The sequence below is a fragment of the Martes martes genome, assembly GCF_963455335.1.
Source record: "Martes martes genome assembly, chromosome: 6".
NCBI classification, from domain to species: domain Eukaryota; kingdom Metazoa; phylum Chordata; class Mammalia; order Carnivora; family Mustelidae; genus Martes; species Martes martes.
In genome coordinates, this window is record NC_137893.1 from 51,731,238 (window position 1) to 51,748,340 (window position 17,103).

Sequence of the window (17,103 nt, forward strand, 5' to 3'; positions counted from 1 at the left end):
GATACTCTCAATAGATACTGAAAAAGCATTTGACAAAGTACAGCATCCCTTCCTGATTAAAACTCTTCCAAGTGTAGGGATAGAGGGCACATACCTCAATATTATCAAAGCCATCTAAGAAAAACCCACCGCAAATATCATTCTCAATGGAGAAAAACTGAAAGCTTTTCCGCTAAGGTCAGGAACACGGCAGGGATGTCCGTTATCACCACTGCTGTTCAACATAGTACTAGAAGTCCTAGCCTCAGCAATCAGACAACAAAAAGAAATTAAAGGCATCCAAATTGGCAAAGAAGAAGTCAAACTATCACTTTTTGCGGATGATATGATACTATATGTGGAAAACCCCAAAGGCTCCACTCCAAAACTGCTAGAACTTATACAGGAATTCAGTAAAGTGTCAGGATATAAAGTCAATGCACAGAAATCAGTCGCATTTCTTTACACTAACAACAAGACAGAAGAAAGAGAAATTGAGGAGTCAGTCCCATTTACAATCACACCCAAAACCATAAGATACCTAGGAATAAATCTTACCAAAGAGGCAAAGAATCTATACTCAGAAAACTATAAAGTACTCATGAAAGAAATTGAGGAAGACACAAAGAAATGGAAAAATGTTCCATGCTCATGGATTGGAAGAACAAATATTGTGAAAATGTCTATGCTACCTAAAGCAATCTACACATTTAATGCAATCCCTATCAAAATCCCATCCTTTTTTTTCAAAGAAATAGAACAAATAATCCTAAAATTTATATGGAACCAGAAAAGACCTCGAATAGCGAAAGGAATATTGAAAAAGAAAGCCAAAGTCGGTGGCATCGCAATTCCAGACTTCAAGCTCTATTACAAAGCTGTCATCATCAAGACAGTATGGTACTGGCACAAAAACAGACATACAGATCAATGGAACAGAATAGAGAGCCCAGAAATAGACCCTCAACTCTATGGTCAACTAATCTTCGACAAAGCAGGAAGGAATGTGCAATGGAAAAAAGACAGCCAACAAATGGTGCTGGGAAAATTGGACAGCCACATGCAGAAAAATGAAATTGAACTATTTCCTTACACCACACACGAAAATAGACTCAAAATGGATGAAGGACCTCAATGTGAGAAAGGAATTCATCAAAATCCTTGAGGAGTACGCAGGCAGCAATCTCTTTGACTTCAACCGCAGCAACTTCTTCCTAGGAACATTGCCAAAGGCAACAGAAGCAAGGGCAAAAATGAACTATTGGGATTTCATCAAGATCAAAAGCTTCTGCACAGCAAAGGAAACAGTTAACAAAACCAAAAGACAACTGACAGAATGGGAGAAGATATTTGCAAACGACATATCAGATAAAGGGCTAGTATCCAAAATCTACAAAGAGCTTAGCAAACTCAACACCCAAAGAACAAATAATCCAATCAAGAAATGGGCAGAGGACATGAACAGACATTTCTGCAAAGAAGACATCCAGATGGCCAGCAGACACATGAAAAAATGCTCCACATCACTCGGCATCAGGGAAATACAAATCAAAACCACAATTGAGATACCACCTCACACCAGTCAGAATGGCTAAAATTAACAAGTCAAGAAATGACAGATGCTGGCGAGGATGCGGAGAGAGGGGAACCCTCCTACACTGTTGATGGGAGTGCAAGCTGGTGCAACCACTCTGGAAAACAGTGTGGAGGTTCCTCAAAAAACTGAAAATAGAGCTACCCTATGACCTAGCGATTGCACTACTGGGTATATATCCTAAAGATACAAACGTGGTGCTCCGAAGGGTCACGTGTACCCGAATGTTTATAGCAGCAATGTCCACAATAGCCAAACTGTGGAAAGAACCTAGATGTCCATCAACAGATGAATGGATAAAGAAGATGTGGTATATATAAACAATGGAATACTATGCAGCCATCAAAAGAAATGAAATCTTGCCATTTGCGACGATGTGGATGGAACTAGAGGGTATTATGCTTAGCGAAATAAGTCAATCAGAGAAAGACAACTATCATATGATCTCTTTGATATGAGGAAGTGGAGATGCAATGTGCGGGGGTTGGGGGGAGGTAGGAAAAGAAAAAATGAAAGAAGATGCGATTGGAGGGAGACAAACCATAAAAGACTCAATCTCAAAAAACAGACTGAGTGTTGCTAGGGGGAGGAGGGACGGGAGAGGGTGGTGGGGAAATGTACATTGGGGAGGGTATGTGCTATGATGAGTGCTGTGAAATGTGTAAAACTGGCGATTCACAGACCTGTACCCCTGGGGATAAAAATACATTATATGTTTATTAAAATAAATTAATTAATTAAAAAAAAGATAGATAGGGGCAGACAACAGCAAGATGGCAGAGAAGGAAACTCTGGACCCTCCACCCCCACATAAACAAACCAATTCAGCAACCTCCAAGGTAAACTGAGATTTAGTCTCTGGATCTCAACTAGGGAACAGAAAGCAGAGCAGGATCGGAACTAGGAAACAGAATGGAGAGCATACTGAACTATAGGCACTAAATGAAAGCTCTTATAAAAACAAAGTGTCTGGGGAGGCAATGGAGGCTACCCCATAGGACATTCATATGGCAGCATGTGCTGAGTGAAACCCATTAGAAAAATGAAAACACCCCCCACCAAAAAAAAGGAAAGAAAGAAAAATGAAATGTCTGGCCTGCCACCTTTCCCCTCCCAGTTCCAGAATGCCAACAATCATGTTTATACTATGTTCACTTTCCTATCTATACTTTTCTCCACCTCAAGCAAGAGACTTGAAGTTTCTGGTCTGAAAACCTAAATCCTCTAGAGAAACACCTACGGATAATAACAGCCAGGGCTTTCCAACAGAAAACTGGGATCCTTCACCAAAAGCAAGTTCTGCCCAGTCACCAAGCCCTGCCAGCGCAAACAGAGTTTGCCATCAGCTTGTTAGTGGCTTAGTTCTAAAGTACAACAAGTGGCCAAGATTTCCAGATGTTTGGGAAAGGCTATAACAGGGAAGGCAGAGAAGGAAGGGTGAGGGGAGGGTATATGGAGAAAGGGAAGGAAAAAGAGAGAGAGAGAGAAGAAACTCACAAGAGACAATAGAGTGAAAGAAAAAGCATTGTGACCCAACAGAAGTACAGAAAGTACAGACTGTTATTTTTAAAAAATACATTCAGGGGCACATGGGTGGCTCATTTGGTTAAGTGTCCGACTCTTGGTTGCAGTTCACGTCACGATCTCTCTCTCTCTCTCCCTCTTCCTCTGGCTCTTCCCTGCTCTGCTCTCTCTCTTCTCTTCTCTTCTCTTTCTCTTCTCTCTTTAAAACAAATAAAAAACAAAGAAAACAAAATATCAAAGTCTATAGTAACTAAAAAGTGTGATAAAAACTCAATAGAGGATCTGGAATATAAAATAGAAGAAATCCTTCAAAGACAGAGGGGAGAGCAAGACAAAAAACTAGGAAGAAAGACAGAATTAATCTAGAATATAACTATTAAACCAACAGGAATTTCTGAAATCAAAATAGAAAGGAAGGGGCCATTAAAAAAATAAGAAACTAATGTTTTCCAGACTGAAGAACTTCAAAGCTCTAAGAAAATGCCTACCCAAAGGCCCAAACAATTTTTAGAAAATTAAACTAAAAAACAAACAAACAAACAAAAACCTATATTGAGACATATTGTTATACAATTTCAAATAATAATAATAAACCCTAAAAGCTTCCCAACAGAGAAGCAGTGTCATATACAAAAGGTAAAAAAAAATGCCAATCTCATCACAGTTTTCAAAAGCAACACTAGAAGGCAGAAAAAGACAAAGTTATGCTTTCAAAATCCTGAGTGAAAATGAGATTCAATATAGATCTCTTTCCCCATTTAAACTACCAGTGAGGGGCAAACGGGTGGCTCAGTCGGTTAAGCTTCCGCCTTTGGCTCAGGTCATGATCTCAGGATCCTGGGATGGAGGCCTGCATCAGGCTCTCCGCTCAGCATCAGGTCTGCTTCTCCCTCTCCCTCTCCCTCTGTAATCTCTCTTGCTCTCTCAAATAAATAAATAAAATTTAAAAAAATAAATGAACTTCCAGTTAAGTAAGTAAAGATGTTTTGCAGTATGTAAATCTTTATATATTTATCTCCCATGGGCTTTTTGTCAGTAAACTACAAGAAAAGCATGTGCCACTAGGAAAGAAGTAAACCAGGAATGAGAAAAACAAACACAGGAACAAAGTGGCAAAAATTCCCAAGACAACTGCCAAAAAAGGAAACCCTTTAGGCTGGAAGAAGAGGTCAGAGAGTTCCAGAGATATGCCTTCAGAAAGAAGTAATTGAGCTGATAAATCATTTAATAGACTTGTCCAAATGGAAAACTGTATTAGGAAATAATTTACAGAGAAGATGTGCAAATGGTTATTCTAATAAAATAATGAGGTAATTAATAAAAATATCACATAAGGAAGAAAATAAAATCATAGATACTATTTGGAACAGAAACAAATGATATTTAAACTTAAAACAGTGACACTAAATATGGTTTTATCTAAAAATGTTTGTATAGGGGCATCTGGGTGGCTCAGTGGGTTAAAGCCTCTGCCTTCGGCTCAGGTCATGATCCCAGGATCCTGGGATCGAGCCCTGCATCAGGGGGGGTCTCTGCTCAGCAGGGAGCCTGCTTCCTCTTCTCTCTCTCTGCCTGCTTCTCTGCTTACTTGTGATCTCTGTCAAGTAAATAAATAAAATCTTTTTAAATAAATAAATAAATAAAAATAAAAATGTTTGTATAATTTTATTGGAATGACATGGTTAGATGAAGAGGAGGCATGAGCTAAAATACTCATGTAATATAAGGGACGCCTGGGTGGCTCAGTTGGTTAAGCCGCTGCCTTCAGCTCAGGTCATGATCCCAGGGTCCTGGGATCGAGTCCCACATCGGGCTCCTTGCTCAGCAGGGAGCCTGCTTCTCTCGCTGCCTCTGCCTGCCTCTCTGCCTGCTTGTGTGTACTCTCTCTCTGACAAATAAATAAATAAAAAATCTTTAAAAAAAATAAAAAATAAAATACTCATGTAATATAAAATAAAAAATAGATACTAAAATTGATTATTCAATTGAAAAGATGAGAATGAGATAGTAGTAGTATAGGATTATCGCTTAGCTATAATGGTAAATAGCAAGGAACCATCTAACAGGATAGAAGATGCTTGCTTCTGGAAGGATGTGGTAAGGAATAGTATGGGTTGGTGACCAGGTATTATTTATTATCATAATGACTATAGTACAAAATTATTTTCTTAATTAAAAAAAATTAAATTTAATGGTTTTCTTTCTTGCTTTAAAGTGGCCACTCTTTTTTTTTTAATATTTTATTTATTTATTTGACAGAGAGAGAGATCACAAGTAGGCAGAGAGGCAGGCAGAGAGAGGGGGAAGCAGGCTCCCCGCTGAGCAGGGAGAAAGTGGCCAGTGTTATACCAATAACTGATAAGGAAGATATGCATCAAAGGTCTTGGGAACTCGCTAAAACACTCAAAAGAGCAAATCATTCAGCATCCATTACATGACAACCTAATGTGAACAATGCTAGTGGCCAGCTCTCAAAGCAATTTTATACTAACTTGCATAATTACTGTGTGTAAGAAGTCTCTAAGAACTTAACTAAATAAACATAACAAATTCCACTGAAATTTAGTCATTTAAAATATAGAAAATATTATATGAATATTACAATTTCATAATTAAAATAGAAAATGTCTCTGGGGCGCCTGGGTGGCTCAGTGAGTTAAAGCCTCTGCCTTCCACTCAGGTCACGATCCCAGGAGTCCTGGGATCGAGCCCCACATTGGGCTCTCTGCTCAGTAGGGAGCCTGCTTCCTCCTCTCTCTCTCTGCCTGCCTCTCTGCCTACTTGTGATCTCTATCTGTCAAATAAGTAAATAAAATCTTAAAAAAAAAAAAAAAGAAAATGTCTCTGCCTCTCGTTAGATTTATTATTTGTAACTTTAATGTTTAATTTACATAATATTTACATATATTTTATGACCTTAAGGAAGCATAAAGAAAAAAAATGTTTAGCCTTTCCACCCAAATGCAAATTTGACTTGGAAAGACACTATGTTTTTCATAAACAGTTTAACAAGACACTTTGCATGTCATGCATACAATGCAGATACTGTGAACTAATGGTTCTGAATAGTAATTCTAATATCCATCTGTTAGTATGTTAGCAGAAAACAATCTCAAAATGTTCTGGCTCTATTTTAGATGATGAAAAATTGACACCTGGAACAAATTTTGAAAATAATTTAATGGTTTAATATTTTGTGCATCAGAATAGCTAAAGAGGCTTTTAATTGATTCTTAAGAAAAATACTTTTTTCAATTTTGCTTCATTGAACACCCAAACTTAAAATGATAATAAAATCTATGAGTATGTGGACTTGGCAAATAAATTTACTTAGTTGAGCATGTTCATTCAGATCAAGGCCCTAATACGGGCAGGTTTTCAGATTAGTGCAATTTTTTTTTTTTTTAATGAAATCCATGAGAGAACACTTTAGTGCTGTTGAAAGCTAGATTCTAATAGCTGTGGTTGAACTGGCAGTAAAATGAAAAGCTTCCATATTGCTTTCTAACTCACTCTCCAAAGGCAATAGCCCATGGTGAATGTGGTTGATTGTGTCAATAATGACCAAGCTGCAGACAATTGAAATGTCTTTTGATATGGACTACATTTCAACTCAGTTATTCTCTAAGTATTTTTTTTAGGGTTTGTATCAAGATGAGAAAAAAAAAAAAGTCTTATGCTTTATGTATTTCACTGAATCCAACTAAAAGTTAAGCAAAATTCTTTCCTCTTATTCATCATAAGACCTTAACTGCTATTTGGTACCCAGGTGGCATATAAAGTCAAAGATAATTTTTAGCAATGACATAGTTTATAATTTTGATTATGGAAAGGAAATTGCATTATTCCATCTCCTCTGTTTCTTCAGGGAAGAATCGCATTAAAAAAATAACACCAGTACCTTCCTATCAGCAATTTGTGTGGAAGTCTCACTCTCTCTTTTTTTCAATTAAAGACTTTTTTGTATTTAGAGAGAGAGAGAGGGAGGGAGCACATGAGCAGGGGGAGGGGCCAAGGGAAAGAGAGAGAGAATCTCAAACACACTTTGGGCTGAGTGTGGGGTCTGATGCAGGGTCGGATCTCACGACCCTGAGATCATGAACTGAGTCGAAATCAGGAGTTGGATGGTTAGCCAATTGAGCTACCCATGCACCCCAAGTGTCTCTTTTTAAAAAATATTCTGAACTCTGTGTGAACCCATTTTAACACTGATTTGCTTGGCTTCTAATATATGAAAATGGATTATCAATAATAAATATTCATGGCAATTATGAATATGAGTCATCTGAATTGGATAACTTTGGATTGGCATTATAATTCTTAGCTTTCTGAGTTAGCTACTAATAAGTTAGGAAATGTAATACATGCATACCTCACTTTTCTGTTCCTGTAATTAGTCTTTATATGATGGAAGCTGAGAATGATGTTCTGGGAAATACAGCAGAAATTTTACCTTGTCTGTGTTTTGTAACCAATTTAGTCAATTCTAATCACTCATTATGTACAGGGAAGTTCTGTAGATATGTGGAAGGGAAGTCCTGTAGCCCTACTTTTGTAGGGCTACTACTATCTAGCTATGGTAAAAAACTTTAAAAATTACCACTTATCAATCACTGGTCTGATTCTAGAATTTTATTCTTTAAGAAAAACCTTAACTAAAAACTGCAATCATGGCTTTTTAAAATTGTTGTTAACTAGATTTTTAAAATATTACATCTAAAAATAACATTAATGAAATATCAAATTTGTCAGTACACTCTTTACATTCAAATGCATTAATCTGAAATGAACTGCATCTGGATTGGTAGCCAAACAATTCACTTGTAGCTAGAATATCATCAATTCAGGACCAGGAACCTGAGTCCTAAGAACACACAACTAAATTTATATTCCTTTGTAAATTAGCTTATATGTATATTTTTAACAAAATCCACTGGTTTCATGTTAAATTCATCAAAATTTTGAGAACTAGTCAATGGAAATAAAAACCTAAAATAAATACTTACCAAACTTGAAAACAAACTTATGAAAAACCCTGTTTTTATTGCATTGACTGTTTCTCAAAAGGGTTTAAAAAAAACTTCTGAAAGAAATTCTGATTTTAAGATATTTTATCTCTGTCATCATTATTTCCAGAACTTTGCTCTCAATGGTCTCCATTTGCTGTACATTTATGTGATAGGTTATAACATGACCATACTCTTAATTCTCCATATCTACATCCTTTGAGGCCTTTAACTCTCTACCCCTTGAATCTGAGCTGAATTTCTGCCTTGGTTTGGTAAATAAAAAGAAGCAAAAGTAATAATTTTACCAGTTCCACAACTAGACCTCCAGAGGCCCTGCATGCTTCCTTTTCTGTTAGAACTCTGCTCAGCCACCATAGGAAGACGCTTGAGCCAGTCTGTTTGATGACAAGAAACTGCCTGGGTAAACCACAGTTGGGTCAACCCAGTTGTTCTAACCAAGGCCCTAGACATATGAGAAAGCCCAGCCAACATCAGCAAAGTGGGTCACCTAGAGATGCATGAGGGAGCCCAGCCAAGGAAAAAAACTGCCGAGCAGAGCCCATCTAGGACAGTCAGGAGCTAAATAAATGATTGCTAATTTAAGCCACTAAGTTTTGAGGTGGTTTATTACATTGTAGTAGGTAATTAATGCAGTTAGACATTACAAAGTCCAATAGATTTGGTCTATGAATTGATACATCACTACAAAATGTCATTCTGTAACATATGCCTTTCATTTAAAAATGATTCCTGTGTGAAACATCCATATGAGTCTTCTCTTGTCGTGATCTAGAATTATGCATGCTACAGAATGTTGTGCTTGTTTTACTGAAACCCAGAGGGGCATTTTCCTATTACTCACTCACTCCCTCTTCCTTTTCATTTCTGTCTATTCTACTCTTTTTCCCTACTCATAACAGAACATAGCCAACTCATGGCTCATACTAACGACAGAGACAGTTTACTCCTTCCATTAGCAAGTTAGGTTGTTTATTGACTTGGAGAAATCTGTCAGAACACTAATTTCCAGACTTTCTCTCCATCATTTGGTGCAAGAGTTTAACAATGTGCCATTTTTTCTATTCTGCCTTCCATTGTTCACTAGGGATTTAATAAAATGCTAAGAAATGATGATGGAAAGTTCCAATGGCTTTCTATTATTTTCATTTAATAAAGCAATCTCAATGGAACAGAGATTTCCACTCTTAACTTCAAATAGCTTTTCAGCAATTTCTGTATAATTATATTGCCTGAATGTACTAGACCTCTCAATAACTATTTACTTCTTTAAAACATATTTTAGAACACATACTTTCCTAGTTGGTCTGTGTTTTTCTATTGAATTTTTAAACATTTAGTTACATCAATAAGATATTATAAAAAATGGAATCTCCAAAACAGTATGCAACTTAATGTGAGATCACGTTATGACTTCAATCATACTATTGCATTTATTATATATATATATATATATATACACACACACACACACACATATATATGTATATATATATAAATTTTTTGAGGAATCAAATTGATTCTTCCTAGCCATGGTTTGCAACATGAGTTTACTAAATTTAAGTAAATAATAGGATTTAAATAATGAATGGCTGGCCTAGTGCAATTATTCTGAATGTCTGCTGAGTCACAATTTTAAAGAAGAAGAACTCATATTTGAATATGTTAATTTCCCTAATAAAAAACTTCGAGCACATAGTTTACTGGGGATACAAAGAGAGAGATTTAATTTTTCTTTGAGATGCTCACCATGTGGAAGAAGAGAAAATACACATAAACAGAAAAATTCTTGTCATGGTATAAGGAGATTGAATAAAGTTGAGCAAGAGTAAAGAGAACGGATAACTCTTTCTGAAAAAGCTAGCAAATCTTCACAAAAGAAGACACTTTAGAATGGATTCTTTGTCAGCTATGAAGAAGAGAGAAAAAGGCACAGATTCATAGGCAGAGTAATTGTTTTAATCACCTTCTATCCATCCCAATGGTAAAGAAGGTATTCTTACCCTAGGATTATAGGAATGGCTGAACGCATGACACGCAATACTGGACAAATAAGATCAACAGGAGTTATTAGCCACCTGTACTCACAGCCAGGAAGGCACTGTGTCACAGGTATTGCACTCAGGAACAGAGTGAGCAACTGGGGGCTGTGGGAGGCAGGCTTTATGTATCAAGAAGGTGAGGTACTCCCCAGAGTTCCCCCTGGACAGTATCATTGGCTTGTTTGGATAATTCCATAAATCCAATGCTCAGGGATAAACAAAACTATGTCCAGTTCCTTGATAAATGTCGCTTGATAAATTGGCTAGAGCACCTTATCTGTGGGAACAGAATAAGGAGGGAAACTTCACAGTTAGGTCATTAGAGACCCTCCTCACTACCAGATTGTCAAGGCAGCACATAATTTCGAATCTTGGAGTCTTACATGACAGGAATGGAATGTAAAAGCAACAGAATTCTGAATATCCTCTATGTTTTATAAAAATGGCGAGAAGTCTTGTGTTAGGACATGGATGGGTAGAAGGTGACAAGGATGGAGTTTTTCACATGTATTTGGGATCTCTCACAGATTTTTATGAGAATAGCAATTCTATCTTATTCAAGATTGTACTCACAACCTAGAAAAATACTTGATACATACATTTCAAAAATGAAATGAATGAATTAATAAAATAATAGCTTGTGGCCAGACTTCTGTTGGCATTAACATACACAAAAAATAAAACCTGGCCCTTCACTTACAGGCATATTATCTAGCAAAGGCAGGACAAAAATATAGTCAAATAAATGAAGTCAACTATTAAAATTATACTCAAGACTATGCTTGGGGAAGATTTTTAAGGACCTCATGGGCTGAATTAGAATTTAGATTTAATTCTCTATTCAATGGGTAAGAGAGGATTTTAGGCAGTGTAGTGACAAAATTTTATTTGGTATTTAAATGGAAAGCCCTAGTGAAGAAGGGAAGTTCTGAATGAACTGGAAATAAGCTGAAGGTGATGGGACCATGGTTGTACTAGTTAAGAAGAGACACTACAGGAATGTGAAGTAAAGTAGTATGGGGGGAAAGATATATTTGCAAGATAATTTCAAATTTCTGTGAGACAGAGAACATACAGAAAAGTGGTGATTGATATATAAGAATTTACTTCCTAGAATACAAGCAAAGAAAAATTGATCTGACTAGGAAAGAATCTGAGAGGGCTTAATATTTTGAGGCACCCGGATAAAAGAATGCAAGTATGAACATCACAATACTTGAAAAATGAATATGGAGTAACAGAACTTTCTATTTCAGTGTGCAGAATCCCTAGCAGACAAGTGTTTATCCCCTTAGCAAAAAACAAAACAATGTGTTTATTTCTAAAAAGAAAGAAACTGAGTAGGAAAACAATGCTTTTTGCCTTAGAAAATGCCCACAGTCTAAAATTTGAGATTTTTCCAGGCCAGCCTCTCAGCAACTTGTCTCAAAGGAAAGCCTGTAGGTGACAGATACCTGACAGCATCTCTAGTAAAATCATTTTGAATTAAAAATGCACATACAACAAATATCAAACACTAAAGATAAGTCATCTATAAATGAAAAAGATTAAAATAAAACAAACATATCAAAAAAAAATAGCAATCCAATAATGACAATCCAGGGAATAGGAAATAACTATTTAAAAAGGTCTCACAGTCTCTTAGAGAATTCTAGGGCATATACACAAAAACAAAGATAAGATGTTGGAAGTATTTAAGAAAACAAGAACTCAAAGAAACAGAAATATTAGTGTACTGCCAAATAAAAATTTAATTTAAATGTTAAAACATAACATCAAGAAAGATGAAGAAATGGAAAATACAAGGGGGAAAAAAGGATTTTCCAAAGATGAACAGGCCAAACTGAGGAGTCTAACACCAAAGTAATAATGTCAGAATGAGGATACTGAAGGGACAAATTTTCAACTAATACAAAATAAATCCTAGAATTGAAGTTGTATATGAGTCTTTAGATTAGAAGTACCCACTGTATAACTTGTAAATTAAATAAAGAAAGTCAAGACGTCAGGACTGATATCATCTCCTTTGGATGTATATCTAGAAGTGTGACTGCTGGATCACATGGTAGTTCTACTTTTATTGTTTTGGGGAACTTCCATACTGTTTCCACAAAGGCTCTACCACTTCGCATTCCCACCAAGAGCACACACGAATTCCCTTCTTCCCACATGCTCACCGACACTTGATATCTCTTTCTTTATTATAGTCATTCTAACAGGTATGAGGTGATAGCTCATTGCGATTTTGATTTGCATTTTCATGACAATTAGCGATGCTGAATACCTTTCTATACAACTGTTGACCATGTATGTCTCCTTCTGAGAAATGTCTATTCAGATCCCTTACCTATTTTTAATTGGGTTATAGGAGAGCTCCTTATATATTAAGGATATTAACCTCTTAGAGATAAAGTTTGCTAATATTTACTACCATTCTTTAGGATGTCTTTTCATTTTCCTGTTTCCTTACTTGTGCAGAAGCTTTTTTGTTTGATGTAGTATGATACTACATAGGTCTACATGTCTGTTTTTATGCCATTATCACATTGTTTTGATTATTATAGCTTTGTCATATAATTTGAAATCAGATCTGTTCTTCCAGCTTTGTTCTTGCTCAAAGTTGTTTGGGCTATTAGAGATCTTTCGTGGCTCCATATGAAGTTTTGGATTGTTTTTTCTGAGAGGAAAAAAAAATGCCATTGGAATTTTGATAAGGATTGCATATTCAGTAACCTAAAAAATAAATTGGAAAGTTAGCCATAAACAATAATCCTCATGTAAAGTTACAAGATACAAGAAGTGAGGAACAAGTTAGTTTATATGTATCCCATAGAATGAAAAAGGCAGGCAGTAAGTATAGCTGTAGCAATCTCATTTCTGTAACTAGCCATAAGGCTGTGGTTGATGTAACTTCTTTCTTCCATGACACATGCCACATTTCCTTGGCAGTAAGCCAACACTTTAGTTAGTTGGAATTCTTTACCTGGTCATCCCTAAAGGGTCTGAAACCTTGGTAGTCATTTGAGGTTACTGTATTTTCCAACTGATTTTTAAAAAATATTTATTTATTTTTGAGAGAGAGAGAAAGAGGGAGGGAGAGGGAGCAGAGAGAGAGAATCTTAAAGCAGACTCCCCACTGAGTGAGGAGCTGGATTCAGGGCTTGATTCCACAATCCAAGGGATCAAGACCTAAGCCAAAACCAAGAGTCAGATGCTTAACTGACTAAGCCACCCAGGCATCCTTCCATTGGTTTTTATTAGTGTATATGGCACCCCCAGAGGATTCCCTGGATTCCAGACATTTTCCTCCCTATCCAGTTGTGTAGCAACAACATGATTTCCCCTGGTAACTTACACCAAACACCTCAGCCAATATTGTAATTCCCTCAAGTAGTCAGGTATCAGTCCCAACTTAAATTTAAATGGAATCATTGTATATTCCTGGTGGAAGGCTTATTTTGTTGTTTTTTGTTTCATTTTGTTTTGTTTTGTTTTTATCTTGGAAATTGCAATCTCTCAATTAGCAAAGTTCAAAGTTGCAGGGATGCAGTAAAAGTTCCATAAGTAGGTTATTAATTGTAATAGTAAAAGGAGTCACCCCCGTTTTCACCCTGGGGAGGGAGTAAAGCAGTTGGCTTTTGATCAATTTCTCTGTTGATTACAGGAATCAAAGGGGAATACCTTGGGGGAAAGACAGGCAATTACAAACAACCTGATTTCTGATTCTCCTAGTAAATAAGCTATGACATTGGCTAGGAAGAGAATCTTTATCTGAGGGATATTTTTACCAGGACACCCTTATCTCTGGTTTAGAATTGTTTATGGTACACCAAGTTATGAACTCATGAGTCATGGATTGGCTGAAAATGACACAAGCCTTACTACAATGTGCAGAGGAAAATGGAGATATTACATACCCTAAAACCCTCTCTGCTGTGTTATATGAACTGCTAACCTCATCGGAAACTTCATCTATTTCTCTAGGCCAGAAAGAGTATACCTAATGCTAGAAAGAATGACCCGGAGAAACCACACAGGCTATAACAAACTTCTGCAACACCTGTGACTTTTGATTGCTTATACCTTTAAAATTATCAGTAAAGCATGTTACTGGGTAAGATCTCTGATTAGTGTTTAAGTCCGATTTGATAATTCAATCCTTTATGTTCACTCTCCTTGATTCTTGAACCCATGTATTATGGCCAGGGGAGAAATAGCACTGTATATTTGTCATTAATTCAAAGATTATCTACAATGAACTCAGAGATCTACATAAACAAATTTGTTTACAAGGTGAAAAGTTATTTATAGACTTTTTCTACATGAAATTGGATTAAATTTATAATATATTAAACTGGAAGATATTGGATAAACTAGTAAAACTTAATTCTCATCCTACTTGGCTGAAATCAATATTAAAAAAAAAAAATACGAGAGCACAATATGCCTTCTGACCAGGGACTGACAGCAAGTGCTATGCCCTAGGACTTGACTCTGCTCAAAACCTCTGGGGTTATATTATACCAGCCTGTCTAAAAATGAAGCCCCTGGGATTACTGAAGCAAAACCAAATGGCAGGTATATAGATTTTTGATAAATGGTCACCTGTCACCCACCAATTCTTTCCAGAAGCAATACATGGGTTAGGTCAAGAGTCTGTTGATATGTTCAAGTATCCCTCAGGGTAAAACCTGTTTCTTGTTAATGAATGGATAGCTCATTGGAATCATGAATAAATTAACTGATTTAGTAATCATATCATGTATGAACATGAAGAACTATGGTTTAATCAGATCCAGTGATTCTTTAAAAAATAATTAATAGGGTTCCACTGAGAAATATTCACAGACAAAAAATGTTCTTTGTTCTGTATTTGGTCAACCATAGTAATATATATCAAAACTGACTGTTTTTCTCAGGCAGAAGCTTTTCCCTATACTGCACATATCTGAATGGGAGAAAGGTAGAGGAAAATCATGTTACAGAAAGTGGTGTAGAAGGATAGAAAGATTTGTCAAATTGAAGTTGATGTTGTTCGTACACCTTGAATGATTAGCTATCTCTGTACTAATGTTCAGGGATCCATGTGTAGAAAATGAATCAATAGTTCTTATATTGTCACTGAATCTATTGTCAAATCCATTGCTAGGAAGTAAAATTCTCTATAATATAAAGAAGAAAACATGACAGGATCTGAGTCTGTCTTAGTCCAAGTATAGGACAAGAAAGAAGCTCTCATGCTTCAAAGAAAGAATATATTTAGTCAGGAAATTAGGTACCTAAACATGGTTAGAAGAGCCCAAGGAGCAGATTCTAGGCTAGATCTGTTGAATGACTACCAGAACAATATGGAATTGATGTCCCAATGTCACCACAACACCGAATGACCCACAATATCAGAACCCACAATATCAGCCATGAACACTTAAATGGAGAAGAAAAAAAATGAAACTTGAAACTAGGCTCCAGAGTTTAGAGGTGCAAGCAAGGACCCTCATCATTGCTACCAAAGCTTCAAGAAATCTGGATGCAGACACTCTTGTTTACTTCCAGCCACAGGTTTCTAGGGACTTTCAGATAGCAGTAAGGACAAGGACATCAGGCATGTGTTCTCCATCTCATGTCTGCCTTCCAAATACCATGAATGCATCTAAATTTCAGAAACCAATGCACCAAAAGAAACCTAGTTGTGGGGGGAAAAAAAGTTGGAAAGGTAGTTTTCAGCTTTCTAACTTTTCCACCTAATAGAACACAGAATGATGGCTGAGTTAGACAATCCAAAGTGACCAAAAAATAATCTAGAGTGCTAGGAATTTAGTGTACAAAAGAAGGAAAAATAAGTACCTCATCTTATCTACAAAGAAAATTAATAACTGTTATCATATATCTGATAATCTAACTTACAGGTTCACAAGCAGCATCACTGCCTCTCAGCCTCAATAAACAGATACACAGAAAACAAAACCAGAATAAATAGAAAACAGTAGATCGACTTTTTCATCTGCCTGAACACCCCGTCACACTGCTTACCCTGCAAGAAGTTCATCTTCATCACTGCAGATTAAAAAGACTTAACTAAATTATATGATATGATTTAGCACCTTTCATAATACTTCTCTACTAACCAATGTGGTAGTTCATGTGCTTCTAGCAAACTTATTATCTTTATCAAGTTGTTAATATCTGCTGTTTCTATACATATGTCTTTTTCATGAGTCATACTTTTTTGTCTTTTTTTTCTTTTTTTTTTTTAAAGATTTTATTTATTTATTTGACAGATGGAGATCACAGAGCGGCAGGCAGAGAGAGAGGAGGAAGCAGGCTCCCCGCTGAGCAGAGAGCCCGATGCGGGGCTCTATCCCAGGACCCTGGGACCATGACCTGAGCCGAAGGCAGAGGCTTTAACCCACTGAGCCACCCAGGCACCCCTGTCTTTTTTTTCAATTAGCAATAATCGCGCCTTGGATAAACCTCATTGGCTACGATACTGCCACTGCACAAAGCTTGTCTTTTGTTTTTTGATTAGTCTTATCAGAAGATATTTTATTAGATTTTTAAAAGAATTAGGCTTAGCTTTGTTGATCTGCTCTAGGACACCTTTGTTTTTCATTTATTAATTTTTTTTTTTATATTTAAGATTCCTTCTCCCTATTTTGGGGGTGGGGGATTTGCTCTATTCTTCCTTTCCTAAGTTCTTCAACTGGTTTCTTAGCCATTTTGCAGTCTCATTCTTTCCTAACAGGAAAGTAATATGATATTATTAATATAAGACTTTAATTCTATAAGTTGTGCCTTTATATATGCTTTCATAAATAGAATTTTCATTTTTTGATATTAAATATTTTTTAATTTCTCTTTTAATTTGTCCTTTATCCATGATTATTTGAATTATACCTTTTAGATATTTGAAAATATATTTCTAAGACAATTTTTGTAA